Source organism: Siniperca chuatsi, linkage group LG20 (assembly GCF_020085105.1).
Source record: "Siniperca chuatsi isolate FFG_IHB_CAS linkage group LG20, ASM2008510v1, whole genome shotgun sequence".
Classification (NCBI taxonomy): Eukaryota; Metazoa; Chordata; class Actinopteri; order Centrarchiformes; family Sinipercidae; genus Siniperca; species Siniperca chuatsi.
Genome location: NC_058061.1, coordinates 3916607 through 3938858, shown reverse-complemented (window position 1 = coordinate 3938858; position 22252 = coordinate 3916607). Strand labels below are relative to the sequence as shown.

The 22252-nt window shown below is 40.2% G+C and overlaps 1 protein-coding gene across 4 annotated transcripts in view; it reads right to left on the bottom strand.

The window, feature by feature from the left end:
• The window catches only part of LOC122868200 (PH and SEC7 domain-containing protein 1-like), an 82521-nt gene extending 64326 nt beyond the window's left edge, over window positions 1-18195 (bottom strand). Inside the window, exon 1 of one of the 4 annotated variants that reach the window (XM_044179975.1) lies at window positions 17868-18195. The gene's annotated coding sequence lies outside the window, so the exon portion shown is untranslated. The other 3 variants (XM_044179977.1, XM_044179976.1, XM_044179974.1) reach the window with 3 other exon arrangements.
• Window positions 18196-22252: the final 4057 nt, after the last annotated feature.

Sequence of the window (22252 nt, the reverse complement as noted above, 5' to 3'; positions counted from 1 at the left end):
TAAAACTATTATATCTGATGTTTCTGGATTCATATTCCTGCTGCATTAATGTGTAAGTTGCATTTTACTGCTGCAGATGTTTAAGGTTGAGCTCATTTTAACGACTTTATATACTGGTAAGCTGCATAAAATGGAAATACTCAAGTAAAGTAGAAGTACCTCAAATTTCTACTTAAGTACAGTACTTGAGTAAATGTACTTTGTTACATTTCACCGCTGCTGAGTTGATAAAAATGTTGATAAACTCATGTGAGTCAGCTTCAGTTATCACCGAGCTTAAGGATCAGCAGCGAGTGCTTTGTGGTGTGTTGTTGCAGCCTAAAAGGAAAACCTGCAGCCACTACTCAGGGCAGAGTAAAATGTACTGCCAACTTAGTTTTTTGAGTAATATTTTTTTTATCTGCAGTTAATATTCTCCTAAAAAGATGCTAGAATTGACCATCAGTTCTTTGTGATAAAGATGCAATTACAACATTATCTATCAGAAAGTATCAGGCATCTATAAAGGAAACTAAAACTCATTTGGGATAAGTGCACAATCAATACAGAGGTTTATACTTCCATTATTATGAAATGCACAATAACCAATGCTATCCTAATTTGTTATAAGAAACATGGAGTTTGAATACTTCACTCAGTGAAAACATGGGAAAAGATGATCTTGAATAAATGTGTATGATACAGGAATAAAGTCACTTTTCCAACCTTAACGTTACTTAAGAGGAAAATATAAGGGGAAAACGTGATCTTAAGGTGTATTACTGTATGTTGCTGTAAGTATTGTCCTTTTCTCCCGCCTCGGCCTTCTTCTTGGACCCATACAAAACTCTTAAATCCCCTGAGTGCCCAGTTTCCTGACAGACGTCCAGCTTGGCACCGGTTCTGGTGGGACCGTCGCTGCTGTGCCAGGAGTTACAATAGAAACAGACCATTACCACTCGCCACCTGCTCACGCTCTGCTTGATTTACAGTGTAACACTTCAATCACACAAATTAGCTAAACTTGGACATTAATCAACAAGGAATCTTCTCTGAACTCCAATAGCATAATACAGTATTCGCCTACTGTAGTTGCTAGTATTTAGATGAGTGAAACAGTGGTGGAAAGTACATTAACTCCGGTACAATCTTTATTAGAGCTGTTTCATTTCATGCTTCTTTTTGTACTTATTGTTACTCTGCTACATACACCTACCTACACTGGTTACTTTGCAGATTTAAGATTTTATATATAAAACATATGATCATCTTGGATGTAACTACCTCAGAATATATAAAGTAGTTGAAATGATCTTAACCTGGCTTACATTTAAATGCATCAATAACAATAATCCAATAATAGCACTTCAGTGCATGTTGGTGTTAACACTTCCTTTTAGTCTCATAAATGGTCTGTTTACTTTTAAAATAAATTCATACCTTTTTGAGCAACACTGGAGTGACTTATGTCATATTCAGTAGCGTTAGATCATCATTGCAACAGCAGACAACAGCCCTGAGGATGGAGAGAGATGTACGATTCATGTGAGGAGGATGCATTAGATGCATTATGTATCTTTGGTCGTATCTTGGCTGTATTTATGAATGTTTTTAATTTTTTTTTCAACCCACTTAATTAAAACGGAGTATTTATTACTACAGAGTTATGAAGTCGGAGGAGTCCCTGGTTCTGGAAGTAAAAGTCCCATTGACTTTTCCTATAGACGATGTTATGCGACTCACAGCTTCTCTCTCGGTTTAATCATCAGTCCAAAATATTAACAACTGTGTTAGAAAATATCTGTTTCTTTGATAAAAAAAAAACTGACACACACAGTCCGCAGCTTAAATCAGTTCACTTTTAATTTCTGGATCAACTTGAAACTATGGCGCCGCGTTTGGTTTATAACTGCAACAACTAAACCTTTTGAATTTGCTTCTGCTCTGATTCACACCTCTCACTGGCTTCTTCTCCGTGGCAACGGCGGCCAAGGCTCATGGGTATTGTAGTATTTAGACCCGTCCACTATGCCAAAATTACAGATAGAACCTGATTTCTCAGAAACGAGGTTAGCATCCGGGAGAGTCCCGTATCTGTATTTGTGTTACTATCGATCTGCTGCAGCGGAGCAAGGAGAAACAAAGAGGGAACTTTGTGCCAGAAGACTGTAACACTGAAAGATTCCCACTTGATTAGTCAAACTCAGACTGCTGGAGCGTCACATTAACTTCAGCTAAACTTTGAAATGTTTTTTGTTTTTTTTTACAAAGAATGAGGACTGTGGATTTTGTTATGTCCATTTCTTGAAATCCTTACTGAAATCGCTTTAGGAGGAGATCTCTTTGCAGCCAGTGTGGACAGAAGGAATTATTGCAGCAATTAATAACTCCTTTATTGTACACGTGGGCATGTGAATTTTGTTTTAAGACTTGAAGAAATATGAACTTAACTGTCCTTGTGCAATCAAACGTGGTGTGAGAGCTGGTGATAAAATATCCTGAGTGGCCTTCGAGGGGAGCCATAATGTCAACTTTTTTTACTCACTGTGATACTAAATTGGTCACTTTTTGGCAAAACGTGGAGGGATCAAAACTGTTCTCAGTGTTCTTGCATTTAAACAACAGACCTGATGTGAGAGCTGTAACTGAAGGACAAAATATACAACTCTGACAGGTTCAAGCAGCGCTTCTTGACATACCTCCATAAACAAAAAGCCACAGCTGCTCAGTATTGATGATTCAGCCTCTTGTTGGTAACAGAAGGAGACACTCACATGCACACATCTGGATGAACTCCATCGGGTCTTTGGGTGGGCTTTCGCAAGTCAAATCACACAGGTAATTAAACCCCAGCCAGCATGTGCAGCTCTAATATTAGCTCTGTGGCTATGATAGGGTGCGGGTGGGGGTGCGGGTGGGGGCTCATGCTAATATTAGCTCTCAGTTTGCTTGTTGCTGGCGCTGTGCACTAGCAGCTATGATTTCAGCAACATGACAGGTTGTGCAGTTTAGGTAGAAACACATTAAAGCCTGCAGAGATTACCAGGGTTTGTATGACGTTAATGGGTGACGAGGGAGATTCGGGGACATTCATAGTGCAATGTCAAGCCTCACTCCACTCATACTGATCCTGTAATATTAGGTTGCATCATACTGCATTTGACACAGCATGCAAATTCCCAAGAAATGGACCGAGGGCTCACTGTCACACCCAAAACACACTGCTCAAGCTTGATGAACTTCCCCTCGTACTGCACTGAATCATAATTAACCAAGCGACGACTAAAGAGGATGAACTGAAATTAAACAGGAGAGAAGTGTCAAAGCTGTCTTGGAGAGACGACTTTGTTTGCATGTGATACAAGGCCGTCTCGCTCTCCAGCTTTCCCCTCTTTCCTTTTTGCCGCTGCCTTCAAAGACACATTCAGACAAAAGAGCTGGGTCCTCTGACTCATGCAGAGGCACAAAAAGTGTGTGTGTGTGTGTGTGTGTGAGAAGAAAGATGCAGAGAAGCTTATTGGTGGAGAAAAGAAGGGAGAGACGTTCAATCAGCACCACATTGGCCATGACCTTGCTTGCTCCTCCACTCAATACCTTTCAACATATCTATCCAGCCGCCCTGGACATGTGCACGCGCGTATTAATGAACATCATTGTACATATCAATGTACAATAAGCAACTGACAGATGTAGCTACATTTTCTACAGTTCTATCTGAAACGTGTGGAAATAATTATATTATATAATTATATTTAAACCTGCAGCGCGCTCAGCTGCTGCAGACTCGGTCAAAACTACAGAAAATAAAATTAAATAAAATTCTTTAACATGCAGACTTAGCATGTACGGGTCGATTACCACTCTGGTGTTTTATTCAACATGTTATTCATGATGCTTCACGTTTCAGATACTGGATACGTGTCTGTCAGCAGCTGTCAGTGCTTTCTCTGCGCAGAGCGTTTATCACCTGAACACTGGACACTGCAGGAAAATATTCCCAGATTGTGATTCCCATGCAGCAGCATCTTTAAAATCTCACAGAAAGTGACTCACATTTCAAAGCAAGTCAGAAAGCACTTTTTCTTGCTCACCCTATTATCTCTACCGCAGGGTCAAGTTCTGCTGAATGGATCAGCCCAGTGACACTGATGCAGACAAAACAGGCCTTTTCTGCCATCTAACGTCGCACCAGAGAGAGTTTAAACGCCCGGCCAAAGATAACCAGGCTACGAAACAAGATGACTAACTTCTTATCTTTGGGTCCAAGAGGACAGTTTTCATCATCTTGCCAAAAGATGAATCCACTACAGCAGTGACAGAGGTGGTTGTCATGGGGCTAAAAACTGGTAACAATTGACAAACTGTGGCTGCAACTAATGAATGTTTTCATTATCAATTAGTCTGTCAATCTTTTTTTTTTTTGATTGACTGATCCTAAGCATTGGCTCTTTCCTTCAGTGCACCAAACACAGCTAAGTGACAAAACCTCGGTCATCTTTCTGCTCTAATGCCTCGGCTGTTGCTCTCTTTTTTTTTTCTGCTCTCTATATATTTGCACTCTTTCCTACTTTGTACTGCAACTGCTGCACGACAATTACCCTCGGGATAAATAAAGTTCTATCTTATATGTTACAAACTACACGTTCACGATGGTCAAAAGATGTGCCTGGTGATGTATAACAAGGACACTCGGTGTCCTGGTCATGTGGACGGCGTTGTTTTTATTTCCAAAGCCTAAAATAAATTCAGTTAAATGTCAAAAGGGGATCAAGCTGTGCAGCTCAGCATCAGCACCGTCAGTAAGGACACGTACGTCTGTTCAAAGGTAACACTGTCATGATACTGGTGTGAGCTAACATTTAAAACTAAATGGTAAAACAGCAACAGCATAGCAATACTAACTAAGGGAGAGGCGTTGAGCCTGCTTAGGATCAGTGTTTAGTCTTTAAAATGTCAGAAAAAATTAATAACGTCCATCACAATTTGTGACGTCCTCAAAATGCCAAAGGTTCAAAACCCAAAGACATTCAGTTTACAAAAAAAAACAGCAAATCCTTACATTTGAACGAGAGAATATTTGGGATTTTTGCTTGATAAATGACTGAAACGATTATTTGATTATCAGATTTGCTGGCGATTAATTTTCTGTTGATCGACTGATCGATGAATTGTCGACACCAAAAAGACTTCATGTGGGATGAAGTAGAGGACGATAGAGCATGTCGTGACTTTAATTTCACTCGTCATGAGGAAACTGTAACCTTCCTCAAATTAATACATGAAATAAATATAAATACAATATTTTCATCATGTTTTCTACATAGTTGTCCATCGTTTGAGATTTGATTACATCATATTGTTGCGCCCTCTTCTTCTGCAATGGTTTAATGTTACCCAACTGGGGAAATAGCGCCACCAGCTGTTTATCTTGCTGAAGCAACTCCCAACATTAGCATAACAGTAGTGGATGGAAACACGGGTTAATTAGCATTGTCTTTTGGCAATTTTCTGGTTGAAATCACATTTTCTGACATCAGTATATATAATAACACAAATTAATGCAAAATCACATATAAAATCACATATAAAATCATGTAAGCAATGAATTGTGTTTCACCGTTTAGCTTTACAAACTCTTCAAATGTGTAAAACAAAACTCTTAATGATGCATTTTGTTAGTTTTGTATTACAGTTTGCTCAGAATCGTTCATTTGGACCACAGAAATGTGTAGAAAGATGACATAATAAGGTCACTATATATTTTCTGAAATTCAGTAAGGATAATAATTACCGTGCAGCCCAAATATACAGCAGCTCATTGGTAAAAATGACATTGTTGGTCACGAGCGACGCATCTTAAACAGTGGGGGCATTGCATGTACTGATGCTCACACGGCTTGATTATACAAATATATGCAGTCCCTCATTTCACACACCCTCACACATGTTCTACCATTCATGCCTTCACACTCACAATCTCACACACCCACAAAAACACTATATACTGTGGAGTCCCACTTTTTTCTGTCCATTAGTCATCGGTTCATAAGTCTTACAACATGACATGCACATCTGGATCATCTGGATCGCAAAGCTGTCAGCTACCTCGGTGGATGCTTATCTTTATCGACCCTGAGTTGTCAGCAGAAACCTGAGACACCAACAGCTACATACAGGCACACAAACACATGCACAAAATCTTTCCTCTCCTCCTCCCATCTCACTCTCACACTCACCTCTCCTCCTCCTCTCACAGCCGCTTCATCCATACAGGATTTACACCTCCCACATGGTTTATCTTGTCTCATCCTTTCTGTTATTCCTTCTTCCTTCCCTCTCATCTTCCCTCCTTCTCTCCAGCAGAGCAGTCCAGACCTGTCCGGCCAGCACAGCCAGCCTCCCTCCCCGGCAGCAAAGCTCACACTCAGCCAAACAGCACGCTCACATCGCCTAGCCCTGCCCCCTTTCCCTTCCCTCTGCCTCTCACATACATGCTGAGTCAGTGTGGAGTAGTTAGTGCGGGTAAGGGAGGTGTTGTGAGGAGGGAACGTGCAAGACGGTGTGTTTAAAGGCACCGGGTAAAAGCTGGACCCCCTCTCCATGTGGGATACAGTTCAAAATAAAAGTGTCAGATGTGAGTGGATGAAAACTGGACATGTGGTCTGATCGGCAGGGCGGCAACATCTCAAGCATGTGTGAACCCCTCCTCCCAAACACTTCAGTGGGAAATAAAAAGATGGGGATATGAAGACATCCACTACACTGCAAACAAACATCAAAAATATATTAAAAATACAAATACTGAGTATAAATACCGTCTACAAAAAAGCACAAGTGACTTCATCACATGTAAAACACCATTTCACGTGATATATTTACACATAAACATGTGGTTTTCTGGAATTTTACACAGAATCAAGGGGAAACTCTTTCGTTACAGCTGCTCACTGTCACGTCAGTGCACACAGGAATAGAAGTACTAATCGAGCAGAAACAGAAACAATAATAAAATACGTCAGCAACGAGACAATTATTTCTAGTAAGAAATAAGAGATGTGCAAATCAAAATATAATACACTATAATACAGCTGTACGTGATGAATTCACCTGATATAGAGACTTGTATTTGTCAGATATTTAACATGTGAAATGTAATATACAGGATACAGGAGCGTGAGGTTTTTCATGGATGAAGGATGTTATGTTCCAGAAACATCACTACTATTTTAAAGGTTTTATTTCAGCTTTGGGTGGGCGAAGTGTCTCAGAAATATAAAGGCAAGCAAATAGATAAAGATAAACTACGACTACAGTGTATACCAACTGTATTTTTTTTTGATTATTTTATTATTATTATCATTTATTTACCTGTGAATTCTCTCTTGTCTGTCCTGCCTCCTGATATTGCCTAGCATTATCGGTCGTACAAAATCTAGACAATTACAGATGAGTGGAGTTTTATTGTATTTATGTCTTTTAAAACTCATGTTGTTTTAATGCCATGTTTCGATGTGTTTCTTCATTAACTGTCTTGTGGTGAAGCCAAAGACAATTTTCCGTATTCTGGACAATAAAATTCCTAACAGACAAACTAACTAACTAAAAATTAAACTTCACAACTTTACCTTTTAAAACGAAAGCCTACCTGCCATTTCTACCTACAAAATCTGACAGAACTACACCATGTGGCCAAAAGTATATGGACACACAGTAACTGTACTTGGTGTACTTTTGGTCTGGGGCTTGTTTTGTCGTTTTTGGGTTCGGCCCCTCAGCTCCAATTAAGGGAGATCTTAATGGTGCAGCATGCAATGATATTTTAAACAATAGTGAGCTTCTCTCTTTCCTGTTTCATCGTGACAATTCCCCCGAGCACAAAGCAGCTCCATAAAGAACTGGTTTTCCCAGTTTGGTGTGGAAGAACGTGACTCTCCTGCACAGAGCCCCGACCTGAACCCCATCCAGCACCTTTGGGATGAAGTGGATCACCGACTGTGAGCCAGACCTGATCACCAACATCAGTGTTGGAGCTCACTGATGCTCTGAAGAAGAGTGGAGGCTGTTATAGCAGCAGATTAACACCCATGGTTTTGCAATGACATGTCCAGCAATCACATGTGGCTGTTACGTTCAGGCGTCCACATACTTTTGGCCATGTTGTGTAACATCTATATTTGGTACATACAGTAATGTCAGTGTTTGTTTTGCTTTGTGACAGTTTTTAAATAATTCAATAGAGCATATAGAGTAACATCACGATAGTTTCCCTTAACGCTGCTGGAGCAGCTGCATCAAACAACAACTCTAAATGATAATAATAATCAATAAAAAAAGTTTTTTAGGGAGACAAAGAAAAAAATGAGTCACACATGTGAGTTATATCAAAAACCTCTTGCAGGGCCAGAAAACATCAGAGGGAAAAAGCAGGAAAAAGCTCGCTCTCACTCCACTGAAATATTAAAGAGAAGCATGGAAGCCTCAAACGCCACAAAAACACTTTTTCACTCTTGTTCTCTCTTCATACGAATGCATACGTTGAGTCAACATCCACACTCTGGTACTCAAACAGCTATAGCGGTTGTTTCAAGAATAAGAAACTACTGTACATCCAATCCCTGATTTATTGAAGATTTTACACACAATGTTGCGTTTATGACCAAATCCAAGCTAAAGTTACGGTTAAAGCTGCACTAGGTGCAGAACTACACCTGATTTATTGTCCTAAATTACAAAATGGAGCTACAAAAAAGCCATTTCGAAGCGTCCCATCCCCACTACTGTAAGTGAGATTCTGCAGAGAGTAAAATGTTTCCCTGTATAGCAGAGACCAGACAGCCAGACTCTCAGGTACAAGGAAAAATACATTTCTGTCTGAGGAGACGCATTTTGTGGATATTATGTTACATACTGTAATATCTGCCTGGTAAAGTCCTTTGAACTTTAAAAAAATACATATGAACCATAATTTATTTCTGTCTTTCTTTGCTGAAAGATAGAAAAACTGTTTACATGGATTTTCTACAGTATTTTGTCATTTAATGACAATTTTATGCCTCTTTTGTATAATGATGGGACTTGTTTTTCGTTGTAAAGCCATAAAAAGTAGAGTGCTTGTGTAAAATGTCGATACAGTAGTCAAAGATATGACAATAAGACCCAGGTTGTAAAATACTGGATCTTCTTTTTAATACGAACACACAGTGGACTGACACACACACACACACACACTTAGTAGGTATTTCTGCACTATCGCTCTGATCTGCCAGTCTCCAGCCGTGTCGCTTTGCTTGTTTATCTATCTCTGTGAGGTCTAATGTCAGGGTGACTGACCATGAGATCCCTCTCAGATTTATAACACAGTGACAAACTGTGGCCTAACAACAACTGCAACTTTCTCCTCTCATCCAAAACGGCCTTCGCAGACTCAGAAGAGAAACCTCGTAAACACAGCAGACAATCAAATCAAAGTTTTAGTGAGTTGAGAAGTTTTTAAATTGGCTCAGAGTCAGAAATTATATCACTTTTCTAGATAGATGGAAAGCCTGTATGGCCAAAAATGTGTGGACACCCAAACATACGTGATAGCTGAACATCTCAATGGGTGTTAATCTGCTCCTCCACCCTTCTGGTTTCAGGCTTTTCTGGAACCTGGCTGCAGGGATTTGAGAGCATCAGTGAGGTTCAACACTGATGTTGATCTGTGCTCCAGTCAAGTTCTTCCACACCAAACTGGGAAAACCATTTCTTCATGGAGCTGCTTTGATCAAGGGCTCAACTACTTTGATAATCGATTAATCGCTTGAGTACATTTTTAAGGAAAGCTGCCAAACATTCCCTAGTTCCAGCTTCTGAATTGTCAAGATTTGCTGCTTTTTGTTACATATAGACACCAAGTTCAGGGTGTTTTGACTTTAAATCCAGATAAAAAAAATGCATTACGTTCCAGTTATCTGCTTAAAGTTACACAGAAACGGTAGCTAGAGCGTTTTTAGCTTCTGTAATGCGACTTATTTCCGAGTGAAACAGTATATGTGGGTTAGGGGTAGTTAGTTACAAAACTGATTTAAACCAAATGCCTCGCGTGATTTAGCGAATGTGTGGAGCTGTGGAGACACATGGAGCCAGTGCATATGATGGGCAGGATATGGAGATGTGCAGATAGAGTCATGTAAGCGCACACAAGTTCAAGATGAGCCATAAAAAAATGTTTTATTTTGTTATAAAAATTCTTTATTTGGAAGCATATTTAACATAAAACAAAAGCTAAATGAACATTTAACACAGGGACACAAGATTATAACATGGACTGTGTCTTTAAGGCTTAAATTTACATTTATGTCTAGGATAGGATAAATTTCTAACCAGTGATAAACTATAGATCTGTTGTACTCAGAGGAGGAACCTCGTATACACAACACAACACTCAAATCAAAGTGAGTGTAGACGTTTTTAAGAACTTTTTAAAAATTCATTACATTCTAGTTAAGTGCTTAAGGCTTAAAATGCCTAAATATACATAATGACTATTAAATTTGGCAGGTGTTAATACAGCTATATTTGTCTTTTATCATCTTGAGCTTTAAGAAACATGATGGACATTATAGACTAAAGACTGAGCGAATAATTGAGAAAATAATCTGCAGATGAATCGATAATGCAGCCCTAAAGATAAGATAAGAACTTTATTTATCCAGAGGGAAACTGTTGTGGAGTACAAAGTAGGAAAGAGTGGAAACATAAAATACCAATAAGGTGCAAATCCAAAATATACACAATGTCAAAAATATAAACAGGTTAACGGTAAGGATCATTCACCATAGATAGATAGATAGATAGATAGATAGATAGATAGATAGATAGATAGATAGATAGATAGATAGATAGATAGATAGATAGATAGATAGATAGATAGATAGATAGATAGATAGATAGATAGATAGATAGATAGATAGATAGATAGATAGATAGAGAGCAGTTAGGCATTTGACCTCTACTCTTGGCCCTTGAAGCCAGCAGCTCATTAATCTAAATAAAGCCACACCTGAAATGTCAGCAAAGTCTGGCACTCGACGTTCATCATCCTCCAGTGTTCAGCACGTCTGACTCTGAGTAACAATATCAGCCAGTCAGGTCCTCTGAGAAGACAGAAACAGGATTAGACAAACTTACAGCTAAAGCAGCTTATGTTTACTTATATTAATACCTCGAAGAGTTTGGAGATGTTTGACAATGACGTACCTCGGACAGGGGGGATTCATCATCATTTTCAAAAACTGCTCGTCAAAGTCTGCGTCTGGCTCAACGAAGCGCTAAAGCCAACAGTTTGGCACTCAGGTTTCCTCTGAGTGTGTATGAGGTGAAACAGGTGAAAATGACAGGCAGCTATCAGCGGCAGCCCATCTCTGCAGACTGCACCAAGCACCGCCGAGCCAGCTTTTACCTTACAGCAGTGTCAGCACTCCTGAGGCAGATGTGGATGAGGCTTTTTTCTGCAGCCTGTATGAAAACAACATCTTGACCGCTGTTCTATTTCAGACAAATGACGTTAAGGACAATGAAATTAAAAGCTCGTGTTGAATGCCAATCTTTGTGGGTGAAGTTGAGAGTCCTGCGGAGAGAAACAATGGCGCTCATTGATCGATGGGGTTTTAAAAATAAACTCCTTGGTGTGACAAGTGGAGGATCAAGATTGGATGTCCTCTTTCTGTCAGTGTGTCCTTCACTCCCAACTGTCTCTCTCCACTTATGTCGGGTCAAGAATATACAGAAGCCTGCATTTTGATTAGTGGTAAAACTATTAGGTGAGCGACAGAAAATCAACCGACAACAATTTTCATAACCAATTAATTGTTTAATTCATGTATCAACAAAATAAAAGCCAGATTACTGGTTCCAGCTTCTAAAATGCGAGGATTTGCTGCTTTTCTCTGTTATATATCATTGTAAATTCAATTCTTTGGGTTTTAGACTGTTGGTCCGACAAAACAAGACATTTGAAGACGTTACTTGAGAAATTGAGACATTTTTATAGACTAAATGATTGTTGGTTAAATTCCTAATTTATATACTGAAACTTTTTCTTATTTTAGTAATTGTGGCCTATATTGGAACAAGCAGAGCAAGCCTCCTAAATCTTTCCTAACAAACGTCTGTTTTACATAAATCATTTCAAGCGCTTGTCTCTGAGTCTGACCGAGCGTAAACACAGAAAGTAGTCCACTGGATTAGCTATTGTAGCTAAATCCAAAGGTATCTACTTCTAGGTCAACTTTTCAGCTAATCAAGCTAGCTGCACTGCAGTTTACACGCGCGAGACTGTGGGTCGCTGTCGATTTAGCGTCGGTGCACGCTAGAGAAGTGATAGCAAACATGAGAAGATACAGTATGGTTATGTTATTGTCTTCTAAGGAGATTTAAGAAAATAAGTGCAATGGCAGGATATCCGGTGGACTATTTGGCGATTGGAGTTATTTCATGTTGATGGCCGAATTTGAACCAGAGAAGCCAGACGAGGAGCTAAATCAAATGAAAGAGGCAAGATTAATAATTGAGGCAGAGGCAGAAAGGAAACAGATGACTGTCCTGCAAGACAGCAAAGAAACTGGTTGTATTCCTGCAGTGATCTCAAATCTAGATGTGAGACTACAACAAATTTGCAGAGCTCTTATCAACGTTGCCGTGGTGGAGGCTGCTTTTCACCTCCCCAAAATCAGCTGGAAGAAAAGATTGAGGCTGGCTGGACAAAACGGTCAGTTCTCCGTATGGGAAACAGCAGCAACAGCGACCTCTACAAAGCAACCAAAGCCTTTTAGGACAATTTTCCAGCCATGCTAACGATGTGGCTTGAGGGATGGCAATGTCACTCTGGCAGTTGGTTGGTCGGTCCACCAATATATGGTCCAGACTGAAAAATGTCAACTCATTTAAGATGAATTGCCATGAAATTAGGTAATTTGTACATTGTTTTTATTTCTAATTAGCAAATGTTAGCATGCTAACACGCTGAACAAGTACAGCCTCACAGAGCAGTCTTAGTCTTACCTCTGTTGCAGTAGAATCGTGGTATATATGAAACAATAAGTAATACATGCTTGTTATAACTGCAGATAAATACTTGTTTAGTTGGAGTTCATGTTTTCCAGGACTCATAGTCAGAGAGGCCACCATTATGAAAATGAGGGCTGGGTTGTGTTCGATCAGAACTAGTTCGTAAGACGTGGAGTGAAAAGCTGGCCGTCATAGAGAGAGGGAGGAGACGCGATATCGTTTAAATAACGGGGATAACGGTGCACATTTTCACGCAGTCTCTCCTGGAAGACATTCATAGTGTGTTGGCCTCGGTTGTTCTCATGAAAATTGACAGAAATAGTTGTGTAAAGAACAAAAAAAGAGAGTTGAGAGAGACGTTCAAACCCTGGCTCCTTTCTCACCTCCACACAGCCGAACAATCACAGCGTCAAATGGGGTGTGAATGTCGGATTGTTGGTTTTGGAAATAAACTGTCGGACACAGGCCCCCCTAATCCAATGTCGGAAAGGTGAGGGGGTTTCCGATGTTATTCGACCATCTGACAAGTAGTTCTGAAGAAGCACACTGGCAGCTTAAGACCTAGGTTGATTTTTCCTTTAAAGCACGGGTCAAAATATAGTCAAAATATTTAGAAGTGCATTACAGAGCTGGTGATTTATGTAACCGTACTCCTCGATTAAATCCCCTGGAATCAGATAAACTGTGATATCACTTGCTGCTGGACACTTAACAGGGCATTGTGGGTTATCAAGCATCGGGAAAAATCAATTACTGGCATTGAAATGTTACCAAACAGCCAAGATCGAAGGCTGTTTCCCCATACTCAGTAGGCGATTTGTTAACTTTCAACAGGGGGGGTGGCCCAATGGGAGCCAAGGAAGGAAGGATGGGTTTTGGTCATTTTGGTCAAGGGGGATCATCCCTTCTCATCCCCCCTCAAATCGCCTACTGCCCATACTCATATTGCACCATTAATCACACGGGATCCAGGCCACTGCAAAGCGCTCCATCTGCACCGCAGCCAACATACAGAAAAAGCCTCACAGATTGGAGCAGCTAGCAGCAGACGAGCACTCATTATAGGGAAACACAGCAGGATTGTAAAATGCTAATGCTCGCCATCATCACACACGCTCACTCCTATCCAAATGCTAAAAGGCCCTTTTCATTGCCAGCACTCTCACCTCCTAAATACTCCCACTACCACACCTCCCAAACGTATTCTTGGCTGGATATTAGATGACTGGATATTATGAGCAGAAAAATACACCATATAGCTCTTCATTACAGCTACACTGACTTTAGAGTTGTACTTGCAAAATCTGCTAGTTCTTTGAAACAAAAAGACAACCAAAAACTGAGCAAATGATGAACAAAAAAGACAGAGACAGTAACGAAGGGATAGCGAGAGGGAGCAAAGAGTGGGAGAGTGTAGGAAGAAATGAAAACAGACGTGGGAAGGAGGAAAAAAACAGCAATTCAAGACCGCTCCGGTCACCAATGCTGTTTTCTCAGCACCACTAACAACATGTGAATAGAAAGAGGGCTGACCATTGCAATCTTCCAATAAGAACTGATGGAACCCAAACAGTGTTAGCGCTAACCACTTTGTTATCACAGCTCTCGCACAGGCCATCGAGGCATCTGTGTGTGTCCTGCTTCCTACAGTACGACTTTTTATCCTCTAACTGAAGGATAAGCTTGCTGATAGTCTATATTTTTGGTGATCTTGTGTATCCAAAGCCTGATCTATCTTCTTCCTGCGTGCCATAGAGCTCCACTGTTGTTCAAAAACTATTAAAAACACATCAGTGAGCCGCACTGTTGCACTGGGTGACATGTTCCTTCATCACCATGAACACACACACTGTAGTTTATTCTGACTCCCATATACGTACATCTAGCCTGGTTGCAGCCCACACATCTCTTATTTTTTTAGAAAATACATCTGATGTTGCGCTCATTGACAGTTCAGTTTGTTACGTTCAGTTAAAAGTACAAAACTAGGCTCATACGAGCTCCGTTTCCAAGGTTAATAAGGTGTCATGAAAGCGCCCAGAGATGCGTCATATTGTTCAACAAACAATATAGCAGCACTATAGTTCAATTTCTTTTTAATTTCAAATCCTGTCTAATATATTCCTATTTGGACAGTCCTGGTAGAGTTCGGTGCACGGGGGGGGAGGATAGCAACAAAGAGGTTTTAGGATTATTCAGATGCAGTTATTATTCAGCAAGTTTTTGGTATTTTGGTGGAAAATGGGTTTTAGACGTTGCGTTCAGAATAGACGTCTCAGAACCACCACTTGCAGCAAATACACAGAAATGTAAATCTATTTTAATCAAACACTCTCCAGCCAGTAGATGCTGTTAACCCTGCATCAAAAATTACTTTTAATACTGTTAAAGCAGGAATGTCGGTACATCAGTCAGCATACATTTAAAAAGGTGATTCTTATAGTATCTGTTGCCCTCAGCTGTATGAAAATCCCTGCAGCCATCTGATGAATCTATGTGCTGATATATCTGCAACCTCGGATTTGAAAAGTGCCGCGTCAGAGCGCAGGGCCATTACGCACGGCTGTCCACTGTGTTTATCTTCATTAAATGACATTTAAATGACACCAGGCTGCTACAGAATAACCACACACACCTCTTCACACTGGTCTGTTGTAGCTCATTTTCTGCCTGCTTATGTGGGAGACATCACGTTAGTCATTAATCCTGCGTCGTGACCTCCTAAATGCATTACGGTGAAAACACTGTTATAAATAAACACAATATAATTTGACGACTTGCAACGTGAGATAAGAGCAGAATAATGACTGACGTGTCGGCTTGATGCGATCATATAAAAAGGCTTCACCAAACAATTTTTTCATTATTTCTTTGTAGCAACTTTGCACTAAATAATTGTGTTTGGTGCTGTGTGTTCACATCGTTCAACAATATGACTGTTGCCGTTATGTTCGACAACTGAAGTTCAGCCTCCCCAAACATCATATCCTGGCGCCACCTATGTTCTCAGTCACCAGGAGCTCCAATGCTAAAAGCTACGGATTCAGTTAGCGATAATAGAGGTTCACTATAGTCAGTTCAGTTTAAAGATTTGGTGCTAAAGATCTGTTCGTACATGTACTGAACACCTCTAGAATACGTCACTTGCTACTGACTGGGAGGGCAAATAAAACTAAACAGTGAAACAAAATGGCACTTTAGTCTAATTATCAAGATAATACACATCCTGCTGCTGTTAAAACTCACTAGATCAACAAATGTGTGTTAATCCGCAGCTGAAAATAGTCCCCAACAAACACTCTATTTCCTCCTGTTTGAGTAATGTTTGCTAAAAACTGCAGTGACCTTCAGTAGGAGCCAATGGGCTTGGAGCTGAGAGCCACAGACACTGTGGGAAAGTCGGAAAGTATTCAGAGACGGACAAATACATTGTTGGTTTTGCTCTTTTCATAGGATTATCCTTGAAAAGACTTTGTCCTTCAAGTTTTTCACTCAAGCCGTTCTCTGAGCACATCTAGGAATTTGTGATCAACTACCCAAGGTGCAGAAACTGATTCTCACTGTCACAGCGTTAAAGAATTAAAGTAATATTATGACGTTCTGCAATGTAACAAACAGTGAGCGTGCAGCTGACTCCTGGAGCAGCTGATTCCTCAGAGAGACGCTCTGACAGACAGCCCTGTAAATGTGATGGAGTAAGATGTGTGTGTTTTACTTCTCTCCAGGAAAGGTGGGAGTCTTTGTTAACCGTCCATTCACTGAAACCCAGAGGCAGAGTCTAGACTGAGCCCCAGGTGGGGGATTCATAAGCTGCAACAAATGAAGACAAAATGCTGGATCTGCTCTCGGGCTTCTACAGAGGGACGTTTGACAGCGTCTTCAACCAGCCGTGCAGCTCTGTCCTCTCTGAGCTGCAGAGAAGAGACCTTTCCTGCAGTGTCATTTATCACCAGGAGCCTCCATTAGCATGCAGCCACATTTGATCCTGTTTTCATCTGAGCTGCAGCCAAAGCTTATTTTCTAATTACTGATTAATCTGCTTTAATTATTTTCTCGATTCATTTCAGCAAATTGTGAAAAATCCCATCTGTCAAATGAATAAAATGTAATGTGTAACTTTGCTATCACAGGAGAGTAAGATAACCAGAATATATTAACATTTGAGAAGCTGGAAACAGTAAATTTCTGCTTTAAAAAAAAAAGATAAATCTATTATCAAATAGTTGCAGATTCATTTTCTGTCGATTAAATCCACTATTCATTTCAGATTTGATGTAAAATGTAGAAAAGTCTATGAATGGATGGGAAACTTTGTGTGTTTGACTGATTTTCTGCTTTCATTCAACACGAAATCTCGTTATTTTTGGCAAAAAAAGGCCAATAATTTGTGTTTTTGTGGAAATATTTATATCCCAAACCCCCCTCGTTTATTCATTTGACAGAATGTGATTAAAAAAATGCAGCAGGTCTGCATTCACCTGTATCTCTTGTGTTCAGGTGCAGTTAACTTATCTAAAATCTTCTCACGTACACACTCACCTTAAAGATGAAACACTCCAGTGCCAACTTTTCCTGCCAAGGGCGAAACTCTGCAAACTCTGGCTATGCGGGCTGTGAACGGCACGCACAGATGCGTCAGTGACCTTTCTCTGGCGGTTCTGCATCCTACAGGTCCCGGCTGGAGGTGTCAGTGATGCAGTGGCTCAAGTTATGCACTTACTGCACGCATCCGAGGCGGCAGCACAGCGCGCTAAAACCCGCAAAGAGCTGAAGCTGAAAACGCACGGCGGTGTTTCCCGCACCTAACGCGGAGATGCAGGTGCAGAGAGCCGGCTACTCACCAGGAGCGTGATGCGATCTCTGGTGCAGCTGCAGCGGCGGCGGCGGCGGCGTTTGTCTTCCCGGTGCCAGAGATGATGAGATGCTGCAAGTGAGACACTGCGGTCCACATTAATCCGCTTCCACCAGCTCCACCAGTGCGTGCGTGTGTGTGCGTGTGCGTGTGTGTGTGTGAAGGGTATGTATGGGAGGAGGGGGGGCGGTGTGTGTCACGGCAGGTGGAAACAGACGTGATGCTGTGAAATGGACAGCTCCTCGTCGGGGTTTTTTCCGTCCGCCTCAGCTCAGAGACATTTCAACTCTTCCTCCCTCTCTCTCTCTTCGTCTTCCCCGCACAGCCTCCTCTCCCTCCCCTCCGGTTTGGGCATGCCCAGTCTCTGCCTCCTCGCGAGCACCAGTTTATTACTTAGGTAGTTAGTCAGGTCAGGTTATGTTACCATCAGTGGTGGGGGAAGTATTCAGATCCTTTACCAAAGGAAGAGTGCTAACGCAGTAAAAACACTCATACATAAACATTTTGTACTTATAGATTATGTGAGTATGAACAGAAATGTACTTCAAGTATTAAAAGCAAATATCATTAGATTATTATTACTATTATCAGTTATTAGTTACATTCCACCACTGGCTATCAAGACAGCAGCATTAAACAACATATAAAAACAGGTTGACAGACAGACAACAGACAGACAGACAGACAACAGACAGACAGACAACAGACAGACAGACAGACAGACAGACAACAGACAGACAGACAGACAACAGACAGACAGACAACAGACAGACAGACAGACAGACAGACAACAGACAGACAGACAACAGACAGGCCTTAAGACAGACAGACAACAGACAAACAACAGACAAACGACAGACAGACAGACAAACAACAGACAGACAGACAGACAGATTGACAGACAGACAAATGACAGACAGACAGACAGACAGACAGACAGATTGACAGACAGACAAACGACAGACAGACAGATAGACAGACAGACAGATGGACAAACAACAGACAGATAGACAGACAGACAAACGACAGACAGACAGACAAACAACAGACAGACAGACAGACAAACGATAGACAGACAGACAGACAGACAGACAAACGACAGACAGACAGACAGACAGACAGACAGACAGACAGATGGACAAACGACAGACAGACAAACGACAGACAGACAGACAGACAGACAGACAGACAGACAAACAGATGGACAAACGACAGACAGACAAACGACAGACAGACAGACAGACACAGACAGACAAACAGACAGACAGATGGAGCTTGCATTAAAACAGACCTGAATACACACTCACAGGTATGTTAAATGCAGGAATATGAGGTAACATAATATTACAAGACATATACGGAGCATTGTAATAATAATAATAGTTATTATGGTTCAAATACTTTGTCAATACATGCAACAAGACTACGGGTCTACAGCTACGCTAGTGGCTCTTTGCGCTAAAAATGCTAACGTTAGCATGCTGGCATGCTCACAGTGATAACATTAACATGCTAATGTTTACCATGTTCTCCATCTTAGTTCCTACCTTTTTCCTACCAGTGGTCAATATTGGTTTCTCTTAACCAAATTGTAAAACGATATTTCGACATGTAAATACGCTTATTCGCTTTCTTACTGAGAGTTAGATGAGAAGATTGATCTCATGTCTGTACGGTAAATATAAAGTTACAGGCAGAAGATGGTTAGCTTAGCTTAGCATAAAGACTGGAAACAGGGGGAAACAGCTAGCCTAGCAGTAACTTCCTGGTTAAGAATAGTCAAGCATGATGAGATGTGTTAATTGTTAATCAGTGAGCTTTAGAGGTGCTGGTAGGTGGATTTTGTTACCTTTGGACAGAGCCAGGCTAGCTGTTCCCCCTGTTTCCAGTCTTTATGCTAAGCTAAGCTAACCATCTCCTGGCTGTAGCTTCAAATTTAACAGACAGAATTGAGAGTAATATCAATCTTCTCATCGAACTCTCGGCAAGAAAGTTATTAAGCATATTTCTCAAAATGTTGAACTATTCCTTTAAACACAATGGTGGCAGATCAGAGACATAATAGATAGTTATTCTTTATTGTCCCAGGAGGAAAATGTTTTTTCAAAGCCTGCACATGTTATAAACGGATACCTGCAATACACACATATATTCACATATAGTACATTCATATATCCTTACATATACTTAAATACACATGTATACACACATCATCCTCCATGTATCTTGCTCCCTCCCCTCATTTACTGTCTTCTTACTTTGGAGGACATGTTGGGAAAATCAGGATCTTTGCACTGAGCTCAACAGGAAGAAAAGAAGGAGACAAGGTATTGGAGAAAGAGATAGAGGAATAGGAGGTTTCCACTTTGAAGTGGAAGACCCTGAAGAAAGCCTTGAAAGAAAAATATATCCCAGAGAGCAGAAGAACTGAGTTATACTGCAAAAACAGAACATTTACCGTAATACAAGCACACATTTGTATGCTGTCGCATCAAGTTTTATTTTGGGACAATATTGTTTTTTATTCCTTTTTTAAATTACATGTGGCAGAGATTTAGTTTGAAGGTGATAGTACCCCCTTGCACACCATCAACTGCCGAATCTGTTCAGGTGTTTCCTGGCAATAATGATTTCCACAGGGAAATAAATACATTCCTTTTTGCGATTAAAGAAATGCTGAGACACCTTGAGATGTCCATGAGTTTCCTCACATTGTCCTCTGGAGTGTAATAGCCCGGCTGTTGTTTATGTGGGATAATGAACTCATCTTCAACTCTCTGTGATCTGAATGTTAATAAAGTCAGGAACCACTCAGGGAACGTGCTGCCCTACAGAGCCAAAATGCAGTGACTACATATTTGGTCAAAATTGAGATGTTAAGATGGAATCAGACTTTTTGACATCTGTTTTGCTGGATAATAATTATCATGCCATTGAAATGTGTCATTTTTGAAAAGACAAAGTATGTAAAATGTCCAAGAACTAGAAAACAGAGCTGAACCAAACTCCAGCTAATTAATGCTAGCTGGTGAGCTAGCCTCAGCTGAAGCTAATTTACCGCCCCAGTTTTCTGTAATTGAAAAATCAATTTTGATGCTCCAACACCTTAGAAATTCAGTTTGTTACACCACATATGTAAGACATTAGCTAAAACTAATCATAATGGAGAAAAGAAGTAACACCGGATAAACTAGTTAGCCAAAAGCTAACTAGCCTAGCTTAGCACGGTGGCAGCGACTGCCGTCTCTGCAGCCTCTGACTCTAATAAAATGTGTGTGATTTCTTGTGGTTAAGCTACCTTTAAATCACAAATTTAAACGTATTACTGTAAAGATTAATTTATTAAATCAACTTGTTATAACTTGTCCAAACATAGAGTGCAGTATATAAATGTTTTTTTAGGTTTTATCCAGTGGTGCAATGTAACTAAGTACATTTAATCAATTACTGTATTTGAGTAATTACACAGGTACTTTATACTTCTGCTCCACTACATTTATTTAATAAATTTAGTTACTAGTTGCATAGTGAGTACTTTTACCTTTGGTGCTTTAAGTATATTTTGATGCTAATACTTATGTACTTTTGTACTTTTACTTGAGTAAAATTTTGAATGCAGGACTTTTACTTGTAACAGAGTATTTCTACGCTGAGGTATTTCTACTTTTACTTCTTCCACCACTGCTTTATGTGAAGGAACTATGGTTAATATTCAGCCTAGATAGGCATAAAGTTAAGGTTTGGCTGAGAGCCTTTAAACTTCAAACCCCTTTTCTCAGCTTCACTGTTTCTGTAAATACTGTAGTTTCTCTGCCATGCAGATGAGAAATGTACTCAAATAGGTATTTTACCACTGTAATTTGTTTCCCTTTAGCCCACAGCGATGGCCCCGACTGTAGCCGATGTTCACGCTTGTCTAAACTGTCAACCTCATTTCCTGCCAGAGGCATTAGCGCCAATTTACTGTACACTGGTTTGAAATGCATTTAGATCACAGCAGTTGTGTTCGTTATAATTCCCGCTATAATCCCTTTGGATCTTGTTCTGCTCCAAATGGAGTCACTGACAAGCAGTGGAGCAATGTAACTAAGTACATTTACTCAAGTACTGTACCTAAGTACAAATTTGAGGTACTTGTACTTTACTTGAGTCTTTTGTTTTCATGTCACTTTCTACTTAATTAGTTTTTACGTTATTTGCTCACCATTTTTATTATATTATAGGCAGATTATTACATTATCAGGTTTTTTAAATGACATTATGCGCACTTATTACATTATCCACAGTTATTACATTATGAGTTTATACAACCCCTCCTCTGATGCTCTTCCTGGGTTTATATTTTATTTTTGGGGGGGCAGTTTTTCTTTTCCG